This window comes from Diaphorina citri, unplaced genomic scaffold (assembly GCF_000475195.1).
Source record: "Diaphorina citri unplaced genomic scaffold, Diaci psyllid genome assembly version 1.1 scaffold246, whole genome shotgun sequence".
Lineage (NCBI taxonomy): Eukaryota > Metazoa > Arthropoda > Insecta > Hemiptera > Psyllidae > Diaphorina > Diaphorina citri.
Window position 1 is genome coordinate 28,296 of NW_007377683.1, and position 17,099 is coordinate 45,394.

Here is a 17,099-nt window from a genome sequence, read left to right on the forward strand (position 1 = left end):
GAGATGGTTGCTGCGCTTGGCGGTATTTTGATCGCTTTTGGACAGATTTCGACCGTTTTTTGGCGGTTTTCAGCTATAGCGACAAAACGGTTAGAGATATTGTAAAAGTTAGGGTAAAAGAACACTCAAATAAGCATCATTCAACAGGATAAGGAAAGTCGTGTGATGTTCACACCAGATTTTTAATCAGTTGTTGATGGGTGTTCAATATTTTCATCTGATGATGAGTTAATATGCTGCGAATTTCATCGCAATCTGATAAGTGATAATGATAAGCATAGATTCGGAACGCATAAAGACAGGTCCATTGATAAATACCTACACCAGAAGATAGCATTTTAGGGTGTTTAGATTCGATTAAAAAATGATCTTCTTCTTTTACCATGTTTTTCGTGGTGGGTGTTTTTCGTCAGGGAAATTACCATATGGATGGTTCTTTTCTGCTGCTGTCCAAATATTTTTCTCCGAAGCAAAGCACATGGTAAACAAGTTGTTATGCAACAAGGAAATTTGTTGCACTGTGATGCACTGTGTTGCACCGACTATAAAGGTGATGCAACACATATAATGAAAAACTGAACGGGACGCCGGGACACCCCCTGAAATTCGGGACTGTCCCGGCCAATTCGGGACGTTTGGCAAGCCTAGGTATAAAAGATATAGGTCCAAAGCTTGGTGCTATTCTTGATCTCTGTAATGGTGCTCAGTAGTGATGATATTCTTGAAATGGTGGTCTGTAGGTACTAATAAGATGTAGCGCATGATTAGCATATGGTTGACAATGTCTTCAGTCCTGAAGGTAATTTATTAATATTGTTGTATTTTAATGTATGTTTGTTTGTATATGTACTTGACTTGTGCTTAACAGTCCCGTGTTGAAAAGCACCAAATAAAATCTAAATCTAAACACGGTAGACCGTCACAAATTACAACATTTAACACTTGAGATTCAAGGGGACTACGCACTAGTCTGGCGGACCATTGGTCCGGTGCAGCCCTATCCGCCTAATGTGTAGTCCCCTTTTAGCACCTCTGTGGCCGAGTGGTTGAGAACCCTGACTCGCAACACGGAGGTGCTGAGTTCGAATCCCGACCGGGGCGGATTTTTTATCAACTCGAATCTTTCCTTCTTCGATAGGCATGGATGTAAATTTGTAAAAAAAAAATGTTCCTTTTTAAGCCTTCAAGATGCACTACGGGGTACTTTTGCTGAGTAGGTTCTACAGAGTTCACTGAACTACGCCAGAACGCTATGTTATCATCTCAGAGCACATTGGAATTTAAATTTGACTTGTCTAGCTAGCGAGCATTGTCTGATAAACAGAAGAGCGAGGGTTCTAATACCAGCTGAGGCATTTTATTGTGATGTTGACATCTATTTGTATCTATTAAAAAACTTACTTTAAGCCAGAAAAAAAGGATCTAATCCAACCAGAAGGTGACTATAAACATCCACGAAAGGTACCTAATCTTCTTCGCCAAAAACTTACATGTTTCTTCCACTGGACTTTTTGTGAATTTTGGACGCCTTTGATGACGTTGATTTCGCTCCTTTTTCACAAAAATTACAATTCCCACTTCCAGGAATAAGGATTTTATGGCACTCGGGTATAAAATTACACTTTTAGGGGTTCTCTGAAAATTTCGAGTTAAAGACTAAATTTCCGATATGCCTGATGCAAAAATGAAAATGTATGCATTTGTTTATAACACAGGTACCTATCTACATAAAAAAAACATAAAATAAAATATTATTAAATTACGTACATGTAGGTACCTAATAGGTAGGTATCTATTTATTTATAATTAATTACAGGTAGGTAAGTTAGTCCCGTATAAATTACGAAATATAATGACTACCGTTTTCAGCGATTAGGAAAAATACCTACGAGTTACACTTTCGACACTTTATTAAATAGGTACCTACTTTTGTTTCGTAGTAAACACATCAGGCTGAACGTTATCACTCGATTGATTATGTATATTATTGATTACGTAGGTATATTAACTAGTTTGAAAATTAATTACCTACCTACTTCGTAATAAAAATAGAAAATTAACTTCACACGAGGTATACGGTTTTCCAAAGAACACGGGAGATGTTTTTAGATTTCTTTTAATCTTTATTTTTATTATTGTTTTTTCTTTCTTTAATTTTATTTCCAATAAAAACAAAATTTGTTTACGTGACTGAGGTCACACGACCTACGGACTGAGAAGAGCACGAGTTACACGAGGTATGAAGTAACAACAAGCTGTGTGTGACCTGAGATAGTGAGATGAGAAGTTTTCAAAGTTAGAATATCGATAGGAACGATCGAGTGAGAGAATCGGGGTGGGAGTAGGCTCTCTGAGACTGAAGGACGAAGGTTATTTCCAATAAAAACAAAATTTGTTTACGTGACTGAGGTCACACGACCTACGGACTGAGAAGAGCACGAGTTACACGAGGTATGAACGTATGAAGTAACAACAAGCTGTGTCTGTATGTGACCTGAGATCTGAGATGAGAAGTGTTCAAAGTTAGTTAGAATATCGATAGGAACGATCGAGTGAGAGAATCGGGGTGGGAGTAGGCTCTCGGCTCTCCGAGACTGAAGGAGAATAAGCATAAAGTATATGTTTTCTGAAAAAGAGACATTTTCTAGGAAAGATCTTTTTGTTTTTCGTAGGTAGAGGTAAAGACCTTTGAGAGAGGAGTTTGAGATTGATATCCGGACCTAAGGACATAAATACACGTAGGTACATAGACAGAAGTAGAGTGGGTACCTACTTAGTACTTAAAACATATTTTCTGAGAAGTAAGTAAGTGTACCATTTATTCGCCCACCTAAAAAACGTACCATTTATTGGCCCACCTGTACCATACGCCACATAAGTCAGGTCTGAACTGGACGAAAATTTTCAAGATCCAATTTTCATCAAAAGAAAGGGCTTAAAGACTGCTAGCGAACCAGTGCTATTCAAAAATTGTAGTCATAAAAACAAAAATTAGAAAAATAAATGTAGGCAGGTGGGCCAATAAATGGTACGTTTTTTAGGTGGGCGAATAAATGGTACACTTACCCTAATAGTGCTTATTTATACTGCTCGCATAAGCGCCTTGACCACTACACCACCGAGGTAGGTAGCGCCTTGACCACTACACCACCGAGGTAGGTATTCCATACCTCGGCTGGGATTGAACCCACGCCCTCCTGTTTACCAGGCGAGCGCCTTGACCACTACACCACCGAGGTAGGTATTCCATACCTCGGCTGGGATTGAACCCACGCCCTCCTGTTTACCAGGCGAGCGCCTTGACCACTACACCACCGAGGTAGGTACACCACTACACCACCGAGGAGAAGGTACTTTGAAAGGAAGATAGAGGGAACTGATAGATGCTCTGAGACTGAAGGTACTGTGGAAGGAAGGTAGATGGAACTGGTAGACGCTAGACTCTGAAGAATACTTGCATACCAGGAGACCAATTAAAATTGGACGATGACCAAGGCTTGTCACTTTAACACCACCGAGGAGAAGGTACTTTGAAAGGAAGATAGAGGGAACTGATAGATGCTCTGAGACTGAAGGTACTGTGGAAGGAAGGTAGACGGAACTGGTAGACGCTAGACTCTGAAGAATACTTGCATACCAGGAGACCAATTAAAATCAGATGATGACCAAAACCTGTCACATACTTTACGCACAAGCCAGTAGTAGCCTAGGTATCACACTTGCACGCCGAAGGTCCCGGGTTCGATTCCCGGGGCGGTCGAATTTTTTTCGGTGTGCACTGAAAGGACAATTGAGTAGTTACAATTCAAATACCTATGGAAATTTGATTTTTCTTAAAAAATATTTTGAAAAAAGCGACAAAGCAATTTGAAAATCAAAATTGGTTTTTCGGCTGGGTTAAATGATTGTGCAGATAACAAAGGTGGAAAAGTACGAACAGGAAGAGATGGAGTCGTAATATTTTGAGGCATGTCGTGAGAGAAAATCTACATGTTCCATTTTAGCAGCTGGTCTGTACACAACTTGGAAGTCAAAAGCTTGCATAAAAGACCACCATCGATGGACTCGCGTGTTGAGATCCTGTTTCAAATAGGATTCCTTTAGTGATTTGCAATCTGTGACAACTGTGAAAGAACAATACTGAAGATACGTTTGGAAATGACGAATAGATTGAATTACAGCCAATGTGGTACACTTGCAAAAAATAGGTACACGATTTAAGGTAGATACACTAGATTTTTTTTTTTAAAATCAGATAATGCTCGCGCCCCCCTGGAATGGCTCCACGCCCCCTCAGGGAGGCGCGCCCCCCTGTTGGGAACCCCTGCTCTAGACTCTGAAGAATACTTGCATACCAGGAGACCAATAATTGAAATCAGATGATGACCAAAACCTGTCACATACTTTACGCACAAGCCAGTAGTAGCCTAGGTATCACACTTGCACGCCGAAGGTCCCGGGTTCGATTCCCGGCGCGGTCGAATTTTTTTTTCGGTGTGCACTGAGCCTCGTGAGGACCAATATGAGTAGTTACTAATCAAATACTCATGGAAAAGAGCAGTTACCTATTTGATTTTTCTTAGAAAATATTAAAAAAGGCGCCGAGAGGAATTTGGAAATGAAAAACGAAGTTCGAATACAAATTGAACCAAATCGTCTCATCTCATCAATTAGTAACTGCCATCAAATAGGTAACTGCCCACCACTCTTGCTCAGACGGTCTGTCAGACCTGGGTCTGTCAAATTAGGAAGAAGGCCAATAAGTACGTCACTACTGAGGGATGATATAGAAGTGACGTTATAGTGAAGGAAACAGTAGATAGGTAGGTTTAATATACATAACAGGTAAGTACCTATTTGTATAAAACGTGATGCTATTCTTGATCTTGGTAATGGTGGTCAGTTAGTGATGATATTCTTCTATTGGTGGTCTGTACTAATAAGATGTAGCACAGGATTAGCATGATAGTTGACAATGACTTCAGTCCTTGAGGTCACAAATTTCAACATCTAACACTTGAGACTTTAGCACCTCTATGGCCGAAAGGTTCAGAGTCCCGACTGGGGCGGAATTTTTAAGCCAAAATTTTCCTTCTTCAATAGGCATGGATGTAGAAGAATGTTCCTTTTTGAGCCTTCAGATGTCCTATTGTAAGTACCGATACCGACCTTTTCCCAAGTGAGTTCTATCGCACTGAACTCTTTTTTTCCAGCAAGGAGTAAAGGGATCGATAGGTCGTCAGCTTTGGTAATAAGGTTTTTTTTTTGCACAGCTAGAAAGAAATTTTAAAAAATTGTTCCAGAAAAATAGATCATTCAGTTCCAGGGAATTCCCCCCTGCTCTGAGTGTTTTTTTTTTTTTTTTTTTTTTAACGAAAAATAAATAATCAAATGGAGCAGTTGCAAATGGGTAAAAATTATTAATAAATGGTTGATTCCCACGTAAAAAGTAGTGAAAAATCCAAATCTGATGTCAAAACTCCAAAAAAGTAACTTTAAAAGGTTGAAAATTCAATTTTTAATTGCCGTTCTAATGAAAGAGTTCAAATAGTTGTGACGTCGGATTTCACGTCACAATGCGCAGAAACGCTTGCGCACAAACAAACGAAGCGGGATTCATAAATTATGACGTCATCGCCCACGGGAGCGTCTGCCGTGACGTCAAAGATCACGATTTACCGGTCTTTTTTTAATCGATTTATCTCGGGATCTAGAAGTCGTAGAAGAAAAAAAATCCGTTAGTCCTCATTTTTCCTGCTCTATAACTTTGCAATATCACCCAAGTAAGCGCAACTGATCTATTGTCTACCGTATGACGTGCGACATTTAGAATTTATAAAATTTGGAATCAATATAACGTAGACGACTTAACGAGTACCTAACGCGATCCAAGCATATTCAACAATATTCTAAGAAGGAAAAATTCGAGGAAAAAGTGCTGAGACCAGAGCTGAGGTATCTCCTGATTCTACTGAAGGCGCGTTCCCACTTGTGAGCTTCATCCGATTTTTTCCCGAATGTCATGTAGGCAATGTAATTCAAAAGAGTGTGTTCCCACTACACACGACACGATTTTTTTCCCGGCTGATTCTACTGAAGGCGCGTTCCCACTTGTGAGCTTCATCCGATTTTTTCCCGAATGTCCTGTAGGCAATGTAATTCAAAAGAGTGTTCCCAATACACACGACACGGATTTTTTTCCCGAACGACACAAAATATCCTTGTAGACCATGTAATTTAAAGAGAGTGTTCTCACTACGCACGACACGATTTTTTTCCGAACAAGTGGGAACGAGCCTTGAGCGGGGGAACTCCAAGTGTACTAATCAACAAACATTATGTCTACTTATCAATAATCATGTAAAAAACATGATTACTTGGAAATAATTTACTAAACCATTCTAAGCTAAGCTGTAAGAAAAACACATACATACTTTCAGAACGTCCTGGGAGCTCATTAAAATTATTATTTTACGTTAGAAAAACGTATAGCTGAACTAGGTATCTATTAGTATTGTCTTTATTAATTATGAAATTCTTTAAAATTCTTTATTTTCAAAAAATTAAATCAATAAAGAGGTGCTCTATCAAACTGTTGGCATAATTTACATAATAGGACATTTTTTCTGAGCTGGCAGTTTAAAGAACAAATAAGATTTACTTATTCCAGACTCGGAAAGTAAAAGAAGTACTTATTCTCGAGGCTGAGAAAGGGAACCGTCCAAGACATTCTCTACCACTTAGCCCCCAGCACTGTTAAGTATTCCAAGCCTCGGTTGGGATTCGAACCCGCACCCTCTTGTTTACCGGACAAGCGTCTACCAATACGCCACCGAGGCAGGTAATACCGATATTTTTCTGCACGTGGAGTGTGGATTATGACGTCAGAATTGTTTTACGGACTAGTCAGTCCCCTGGACTACATACGGTCCCTAATCTGACCAATATATACGTCCCCAATGTGACGACCACAATAATAGTAGTAGCCTACTGCTGGGGTAAAGGGACTTTTCAGTCCTATGCGAGCAGTATAAATAAGCACTATTATTATTATATGGAACAGGTAAGGACTGAAGAGGTCGTGCATATTTTTCCATTAATTGGGAGTGTGCCGAGAACATTATTGCGTCTCTTAAGATATATCTGTTTTGGGCTCAGACGATATTGAATATTATAGCTATTTGAGATCCAAAGTTTAAAATATAGTATTTGAGATTCGAAAGTATCGGAGAAAAAGTATAAATTGAGAATTTGACCACAGTAATAGTAGTAGCCTACTGCTGGAGTAAAGGGACTTTTCAGTCCTATGCGAGCAGTATAAATAATTATTATATGGAACAGGTAAGGACTGAAGAGGTCGTGCATATTTTTCCATTAATTGGGAGTGTGCCGAGAAAATTATTGCGTCTCTTAAGATATCTGTTTTGGGCTCAGACGACATTGAAAATTATAGCTATTTGAGATCCAAAGTTTAAAATATAGTATTAGAAATCCAAACGCTTTCGAAAGTATCGGAGAAAAAGCTGATTCTACTGAAGGCGCGTTCCCACTTGTGAGCTTCATCCGATTTTTTCCCGAATGTCCTGTAGGCAATGTAATTCAAAAGAGTGTGTTCCCAATACACACGACACGATTTTTTTCCCGAACGACACAAAATATCCTTGTAGACCATGTAATTTAAAGAGTGTTCTCACTACGCACGACACGATTTTTTTCCGAACAAGTGGGAACGAGCCTTGAGCGGGGGAAACTCCAAGTGTACTAATAATCAACAAACATTATGTATACTTATCAATAATCATGTAAAAAACATGATTACTTGGAAATAATTTACTAAACCATTCTAAGCTAAGCTGTAAGAAAAACACATACATACTTTCAGAACGTCCTAGGAGCTCATTAAAATTATTATTTTACGTTAGAAAAACGTATAGCTGAACTAGGTATCTATTAGTATTGTCTTTACTAATTATGAAATTCTTTAAAATCCTTTATTTTCAAAAATTAAATCAATAAAGAGGTGCTCTATCAAACTGACACTGTTGGCATAGTTTACATAATAGGACATTTTTTTCTGAGCTGGCAGTTTAAAGAACAAATAAAATTTACTTATTCCAGACTCGGAAAGTAAGGAAAGCACTTATTCTCGAGGCTGAGAAAGGGAACTAAAGCAGGGGCTATTATATTACAAGGTAGACCAAGAACATCATTCTAAAGAGGTCTAACGTGAAAGGGGAAAAGATTGGTAGGAGCAAATATGAATTTACTTACTGATTTCTTGAATATTTTTACTTTCTGTTACCAAAAATTATAGGTTATTTGTTATTATTATTATTCAATTTTTCTTTCTTTTCTTGGATTTTCTTCAATTTTTTTTTCTTTCTTAAATTACATAATATAATTTTTCATTATTTAAGGCAGTTCAATTTTATTCACCATTTATGGAACCAATGGAAAGTTCGGTTACAGCCTTTAAATAATGTAGTAGCTAAAGTTTTTCCAATTAGAAAATCTTCTATAGCGTAGGTAGGTAATATGTTAAAAACTAAATTGTAAACGTGTGAAAAACTAAAATAATTTTTTTGGGATATTTGGAACTAAAAAAAAAATCGAGTTATTTTGTACACATTAAATAAAGGTAAAAAAAAAAAAAACTTAAAATAAATTTTACAGGGATTTCACACTAGGAGCAAAGGGTAGGTAGGGGTAATATTTTTTGCTATTATGAACCTATTAATATTATCTAAAATGGTTTAGATTGCGCTAAACCTTTAACTTCCATTAATAAAACCATACAAAGTAAATATTTATATTTAAAAAAGTTCAATAATATACAAGGTATTTCAGAAGTGACGGTGTTTCTTCTTTTGTTTTCCTAAAAAAAGGATTTCTCAACAAAATTTAAGATGGGCGCTCTTGGGGGATCGTAAAAGAGTTGATTTTCAAACTCTGAAGGCATTAAATCCTATTTTGCTCATGGGAAAACCATACAAAGTAAATATTTATATTTAAAAAAGTTCAATAATATACAAGGTATTTCAGAAGTGACGGTGTTTCTTCTTTTGTTTTTCTTAAAAAAAAAAAAGGATTTTTCAACAAAATTTAAAATGGGCGCTTTTGGGGGATCGTAAAAGAGTTGATTTTCAAACTCTGAAGGCATTAAATCCTATTTTGCTCATGGAAAATTAATCCGTCTGTCTGAAACAACTTGTATTTGATAACAAAATTAATATTAAAAAGACTTCTAGTGTCTCTCTTACATAATAGAATCAAGAAACCACTTATTAGACATTTCTTCTTAACGAATATAAGTTTAAAAATATTCTTGAACTTGCACACATTTTCTTTTCTTGTGTTGGATTAAATTGGATATTAGTAGGCATTATTTTTACCTATATTGCTTGGCAACACTATGCCAACGTGGAGTGAATTGGTTCAATTTTGTGGAAAATTATGATCCGAAAATCGTAAATTTGTACGATTTTTTTTCTTCTTTAAATGTGTAGCTTACAAATATTATGTACACGGGGTTTTTACTACTGGTAAATGCTACGCCCCGAGCGGGAATCGAACCCGCGACCTAGCGCTTACAAGGCAGACGCACTACCAACTAAGCTAACTAGGCTGGCTTTTCCTATGGTTTAGTACAGGTGCTAATTTCAGTTTCCAAAAGGGAACCGGTTACGTTTGGCGCGGGCGTGAGGTTTGGCAACCTTGCTTCAATAATTTCTCTTTTTGGTTTCTAACTTCACACACATGCTCTCGCCCGGTTTTTTTCTTCAAAACAAAAAAAAAAAAAAATAGAATTTTCCAAAGGGAAAAGATTCATCGCGGGCGTGAGGTTTGGCAACCTTGCTTCAATAATTTTTCTCTTTTTGGTTTCTAACTTCACACATAATATGCTCTCGCCCGGTTTTCTTCAAAACATAAGAAAAATTTAGAATTTTCCAAAGGGAAAAAATTCATAGGCAAGATTTTTCCACAAGTCATCTTTTTTCATATCTAACTTTGTTAACGTCCTTTTTTTTCCTTTTATAAGAATAAATCAAGCAAGTAATTTTGTTCAATTAAAGCAGTTGTAATTTATTCATGTTTTCTACCTAAGTAAGAATCAAACATATATTAGTAGGCATTATTTTTACCTATATTGCTTGGCAACACTATGCCAATGTGGAGTGAATTGGTTCAATTTTGTGGAAAATTATGAACCGAAAATCGTAAATTTGTACGATTTTTTTCTTCTTCTTCAAATGTGTGGCTTACAAATATTATGTACACGGGGTTTTTACTACTGGTAAATGCTAAATCTGGTTAATTAGAATGACTGTATAACAGTCATGTTAGGAGTAACGAGTATAAATTAATACAAATCTAGGTAAATGTGGGAATATTTTGTTTCCTTTCTAAAAAGAAAGAAAGTGTATTTGAAAAAACAAAATGTTCAATAATATGTTTAGAAAAATTGCACGGTTTCTGGCAAACAAAGGGTGTCATTGGCTTTTGGAGAAAAGTCATCACAACAGAGGTGTATTTTAAACAAAATTAAAACAATGATATGATTGCGAAATTTATTTTCAAAGCAAATTAAAATACAAAATGCTTTAACCAATTCCGAATTGTGTAAAAAGAGACTCCGAAATATACGTTGATCGTTGAATGCAAATGGCAATTTTTGGTACAAAAGACTCTGACAATGATGGGATCTTTACTACTAGTAAATGCTAAATCTGGTTAATTAGAATATGACTGTATAACAGTCATGTTAGGAGTAACGAGTATAAATTAATACAAATCTAGGTAAATATGGGAATATTTTGTTTCCTTTCTAAAAAGAAAGAAAGTGTATTTGAAAAAAACAAAATGTTCAATAATATGTTTAGAAAAATTGCACGGTTTCTGGCAAACAAGGGGTGTCATTGGCTTTTGGAGAAAAGTCATCACAACAGAGGTGTATTTTAAACAATATTAAAACAATGATATGATTGCGAAATTTATTTTCAAAGCAAATTAAAGAAAATACAAAATGCTTTAACCAATTGCAAATTTTGTAAAAAGAGACTCCGAAATATACGTTGATCGTTGAATGGTAAATGGCAATTTTTGCTACAAAATACTCTGACAATAATGGGATTATGTCTGATGAAAAAAAAAAAAAGGTTATTTAAAAAAAAAAAAAAAAAAAAAAAATGTTCAATAATATGTTTAGAAAAATTGCACGCTTTCTGGCAAACAAGGGGTGTCATTGGCTTTTGGAGAAAAGTCATCACAACAGAGGTGTATTTTAAACAAAATTAAAACAATGATATGATTGCAAAATTTATTTTCGAAGCAAATTAAAGAAAATACAAAATGCTTTAACCAATTGCAAATTGTGTAAAAAGAGACTCCGAAATATACGTTGATCGTTGAATGCAAATGGCAATTTTTGGTACAAAATAATCTGACAATGATGGGATTATGTCTGATGAAATGAAATTACACCGTGAATCTCTGGATTGTGTCACCAAATGCCAATAACACTCTGTGTTTTCAAAGGTCATGCAATGGGTTGGAATCGGGTTCAAGGCATACCCAGAATAACAAAACCAACATTAGGATAAAACGTGAGTGCAGCCACGCACTGAGACTTCCAAGACAAAGATTATTTTATTTCAAGACAAAAATGTTATTGAATTTCAAGACAATTCAAGAGAGAAAGGGGGAAAATAGAAAATGATATAAAGAAGATTCATCTTAATGGATCCTGATTCCTGAAGCTTAATCCTGAATTACTCGTACAAGCGTTTGTTGTACGGGTTTTCAAGATGCTATGATCTTTCAAATTTAATACAATTTTAGCTTGTAAACTACAAGATTACAACACTATCTTTTTCAGGAATTTGGGACACGGACTTATTACTAGTATTATTGCGAGATTGCGACCATCGCATCGTAAAAGTCATTTGGAGTATTTAGGACTTCAAATGAGGTCATTTCTCAACAGAAGCATATTTTTCAAATTGAAAAGGTCATGGATAAAAACAAACTTCTGTACCCACCGAAATTTTTCAAACTGAAATAGGTAAAATCCAATTTGAAATTCGATAAAAAAAAAAACTCTGAATTCCGCTTGGAGCAATCAAACAATATTTGATTATTGGTGGCCAAATCGGACAGAGACAACAGAGAATTTTATTTATTTATTTACACGCTAAGCATCAAGTTCAAGGCATACCCAGAATAACAAAACCAACATTAGGATAAAACGTGAGTGCAGCCACGCACTGAGACTTCCAAGACAAAGATTATTTAATTTCAAGACAAAAATGTTATTTAATTCAAGACAATTCAAGAGAGAAAGGGGAAAAATAAACAATGATATAAAGAAGATTCATCTTAATGGACGAAGAAGAGGACGCCCAAAGCTGAGATGGAAAGACCAGATCAAGAGAGACATGGCAAAAATTAACACCACGGAAGAAGACGCACAAGATAGAACAGTTTGGCGAGGAAAAATTGGCGAGGCAAAAAGTCTTCTAGGCTTCAAATGGCCCTGGCAGTAAGTAAGTATTAGAGATCCAAAGTATCATTTTGCACCATGGCTATTGCTTGTTTTGGGACAGAATATCTTCAATTGCCGACGGCCGGGACCAATTTCAATGTTTAAAATCAAAGAATCAGATTGCTTAACCCAATCGTTCAACTCAAACCAATTTTAAACTCAAACCGTGATTCTAAACTCAAAAGGTCGGTACTACCTATAAGAAGTCTCAGAACCGTAGAAATTTCTAAATAAAAGAAACAATTGTGAAAATTCGTAAAAGAAATTAACAGGCGTTGTTTTCCTTGTAAAAGATTAAAACGGTTTGTTTTGTCTTTCATTCGAATTTGTTTATTTTTTTTTCATAATTAATATTTATAAATAGCGTGCTGCTAGCAAAAAAAAAAAAAAAAAAAAAAAAAAATGGAGTCCTAATTCGCATGTTTAAGGAAATAAGTTGTGTCCACTATTACAAGCACGAGTATTACGAAGGTTATTTTTGACATTTGATTGTAAACTCTTCATTAGGAGAGGACAATCAGGAAGAAGTAAGATATTAGGGGTCATTCTTTTCCTCAACTCTAAATTTTATTGCATTTTTTTTCTTCCATTTTTTCATTATTCTTCCTTTTTATATTTAGCAAATAGCATTTCATATTATTAATTTAAACAATGACAATTTGAATCGGATGGTCACCAAAAACCACCCAAATACACTCTCTCCCGACTTACATTACCTACGTCAAGTAGATATAATAAACAGAATAAGTATTTGAATAAAAAGATATAAGTATTAAGTAAAAGTCAAATAAATAAAAAATATAAAGTTTCAAATTTCGAGAGAAAAAGTGATATAAATTGGGTGTTATTAGAATTCAACCCATTGATGCCAACGCTTTGAGAAACTTCAAAAATTAAACTTTCTACTTAGGTTTTCTTTCAATGACAAGGATCTGAATTTTGTTTTTTACACTTTTACAATATGTCATCGATGTTTTTCCCCGTAAAATTTGAAGTACGAAGACACCAATAGGTCAATCAAAGGGATTAAACATTTTGTTTTCGGGTCAGAGAAGTTATTAATCTGTAGATTTAGGGATGATATCAAAAAATGTTAACAAGAGGGACTCTAAAGCGCAAGAGTCCAAGTTCGATACTAAACGGGGAAAGATATAAATTAGGTGTTATTAGAATTCAACCCATTGATGCCAACGCTTTGAGAAACTTCAAAAATTAAACTTTCTACTTAGGTTTTCTTTTACAATATTTTTGTTTTTTCCACTTTTACAATATGTCATCGATGTTTTTCCCAGTAAAATTTGAAGTGCGAAGACACCAATGGGTCAATCAAAGGGAAATACATTTTGTTTTCGGGTCAGAGAAGTTATTAATCTGTAGACTTAGGGATGATATCAAAAAATGTTAACAAGAGGGACTCTAAAGCGCAAGAGTCAAAGTTCGATACTAAACGGGGAAAAATTTTTTCCTAGAAAACTTATTAAATAGTGTCTATTTGCTATAGAGTTTCAGTCTATTTGCTCTGTAAGCCAAAAGCTGAAGTTTTTTTTCCAAGAAGTTGAAAACAAATTGAGGATATGGTTTTTTTAGTTTACAAAAAGTTTTAGACATTACTTTATAAATTATATTGTACATCTTTCTACTAGTATAATATTAGACATTTATTAGAAACTACCTAACAATTTTTATTCACTACTTCCCTCTCATTATCACTACAAAATTTGGAATGTATTAATATTGTTATCTCTTCCATGAAAACTAAGAGAAACTATCCACAGGAGGTTTTTGGAGAAATTCTGATTCTAGGAAAGAGAAATTTAATTTTTGTTCTATGAGACCTTAGGTACAGCTCAGAGATAACTTTATAAAATTTGAGACAGTTTTTGTAAGGAAAAAAAAGCAGGGTGAAAATATCTCAAAGGTATTTTTCTTTCCATTTCTAGAATTTTGAATCTTATATGATTTACTAACTTCCAATTCTAAATTTTTGACTATCAAAATGTAGTTGGGACTAACCCAAGCACATCTCAAGTGTCTCTACTAAGCTGAGTATATCATCAGGACGGGTCTAGGTAATTTCCAACCAGTGAAAAAGTTACATTCAGGTCTTGATATTTTTTCGAGATCAATAATTGAAACACTTTTTTTTACAAAAAAAAAAGAAAAAAAAAACCTAATTAAAACCATAAGAGTTCTAATTTTACTTAATTTTAATAGGATCACCCCATTAAATTCATTCTACTTAATAAAAATTCATTCTACGAGTAGGTAGATAAAAATTAGAAAAACTCAATTTATCTAGAAATATAAATAAAAAAAATCTTTAGTTGAAAATATGTTTGCCGATATCGGTAAACATATCTGTTCATCAATTCAAATAACTACTTTCACATCATTAACCCTACAAAGACTATTTTCATTGATAGAATTAGTTGAAAATATGTTTGCCGATATCGGTAAACATATCTGTTCATCAATTCAAATAACTACTTTCACATCATTAACCCTACATTTTCATTGGCATTCGATAGAATTTGCACTTCCCGATAAAGTGTGCCAAAACCATAACAAAAACGATCTTCAAGTTTTGGTGTTTCTGCTCATGCGCAGAAGCTAAATTAAAATTGGTTATTGCAATGGTTATGGGGTATGCTCAGGCACAAAAGCATAGGTAATGTTATGATTAGTAATGGTTTTTGGGGTTATTATAGGGAGAAGTGCAAAATCTTTCAATTTTTCTTCCTATCATAAAAAACTTAATTTCCTTATTAAAAAAAAGAAAAAAAAAATTGATAACAAGTGCAAATGGAAATGCACAAAATAACAAAGCAGGGGGATTTAAAATTCACAATAGACCAAGAAAATCATTCTAAAGAGGTCTAACGTGAAAGGGGAAAAGATTGGTAGGAGCAAATATGAATTTACTACTTGCTGATTCTTGAATATTTTTACTTTCTGTTACCAAAAATTATAGGTTTTTTGTTATTATTATTCAATTTTTCTTTCTTTTCTTGGATTTTCTTCAATTTTTTTTCTTTCTTAAATTACATAATATAATTTTTCATTATATAAGGCAGTTCAATTTTATTCACCATTTATGGAACCAATGGAAAGTTCGGTTACAGCCTTTAAATAATGTAGTAGCTAAAGTTTTTCCAATTAGAAAATCTTCTATAGCGTAGGTAGGTATTAGGTAATATGTTAAAAACTAAATTGTAAACGTGTGAAAAACAAAAATATTTTTTTGGGATATTTGGAACTAAAAAATCGAATTATTTAAAATATAGTAGCCTATCCAAAAAGAAAAAGAATTTTGCTAAAATATAGGGTAGCCTATCCAAAAAGAAAAAGAATTTTGCTAAAAATTAGGGTAGCCTATCCAAAAAGAAAAAGAATTTTGCTAAAATATAGGGTAGCCTATCCAAAAAGAAAAAGAATTTTGCTAAAAAATAGGGTAGCCTATCCAAAAAGAAAGGCAAAAGAAAAAGAATTTTGCTAAAAAATAGGATAGCCTAATTGGGAAGGGTTGCCCACTCAAGAAAAAAGAAGGCCAAGAAAAATAATTCAGCTAGGAAATAGGGTAGGTAGCCTACTCAAGAAAAAAGAAGGCCAAGAAAAATAATTCAGCTAGGAAATAGGGTAGGTAGCCTACTCAAGAAAAAAGAAGGCCAAGAAAAATAATTCAGCTCAGCTGGGAAATAGGGTAGGTAGCCTACTTAAGAAAAAAGAAGGCCAAGAAAACGAAAAAATAGGGTAGCCTACTCAAGAAAAACAAGGCCAAGAAAAACGGTCTGTCTGAAACAACTTGTATTTGATAACAAAATTAATATTAAAAAGACTTCTAGTGTCTCTCTTACATAATAGAATCAAGAAACCAGTTATTAGACATTTCTTCTTAACGAATATAAGTTTAAAAATATTCTTGAACTTGCACACATTTTGTGTTGGATTAAATTGGATATTAGTAGGCATTATTTTTACCTATATTGCTTGGCAACACTATGCCAATGTGGAGTGAATTGGTTCAATTTTGTGGAAAATTATGATCCAAAAATCGTAAATTTTTACGATTTTTTTTTCTTCTTTAAATGTGTGGCTTACAAATATTATGTACACGGGGTTTTTACTACTATATTTCAAGCACGAGTATTACGAAGGTTATTTTTGTTAACATTTGATTGTAAACTCTTCTTTAGGAGAGGACAATCAGGAAGAAGGAAGATATTAGGGGTCATTCTTTTTCTCAACTCTAAATTTTATTGCATTTTTTTTTTCTTCTATTTTTTCATTATTCTTCCTTTTTATATTTAGCAAATAGCATTTTATTATATTATTAATTTAAGCAATGACAATTTGAATCGGATGATCACCAAAAACCACCCAAATACACTCTCTCCCGACTTACATTACCTACGTCAAGTAGATATAATAAACAGAATAAGTATTTGAATAAAAAGATATAAGTATTAAGTAAAAGTCAAATAAATAAAAAAAAATATAAAGTTTCAAATTTCGAGAGAAAAAGTGATATAAATTAGGTGTTATTAGAATTCAACCCATT

General features: G+C 34.3%; 2 long non-coding RNA genes across 2 annotated transcripts; one reads left to right on the forward strand and one right to left on the reverse strand.

The window, feature by feature from the left end:
* Positions 1-9,113: 9,113 nt before the first annotated feature.
* On the reverse strand, positions 9,114-10,698 carry LOC113466307. Its single transcript, XR_003390749.1, has 2 exons — positions 10,143-10,698; positions 9,114-9,392 (listed from the first exon to the last, which is right to left on the reverse strand). It is a non-coding gene; the product is annotated as an uncharacterized LOC113466307 (long non-coding RNA).
* A 2,225-nt stretch (positions 10,699-12,923) lies between these two features.
* On the forward strand, positions 12,924-14,715 carry LOC113466306. Its single transcript, XR_003390748.1, has 2 exons — positions 12,924-13,382; positions 13,702-14,715. It is a non-coding gene; the product is annotated as an uncharacterized LOC113466306 (long non-coding RNA).
* The last annotated feature ends 2,384 nt before the right edge of the window (positions 14,716-17,099 follow it).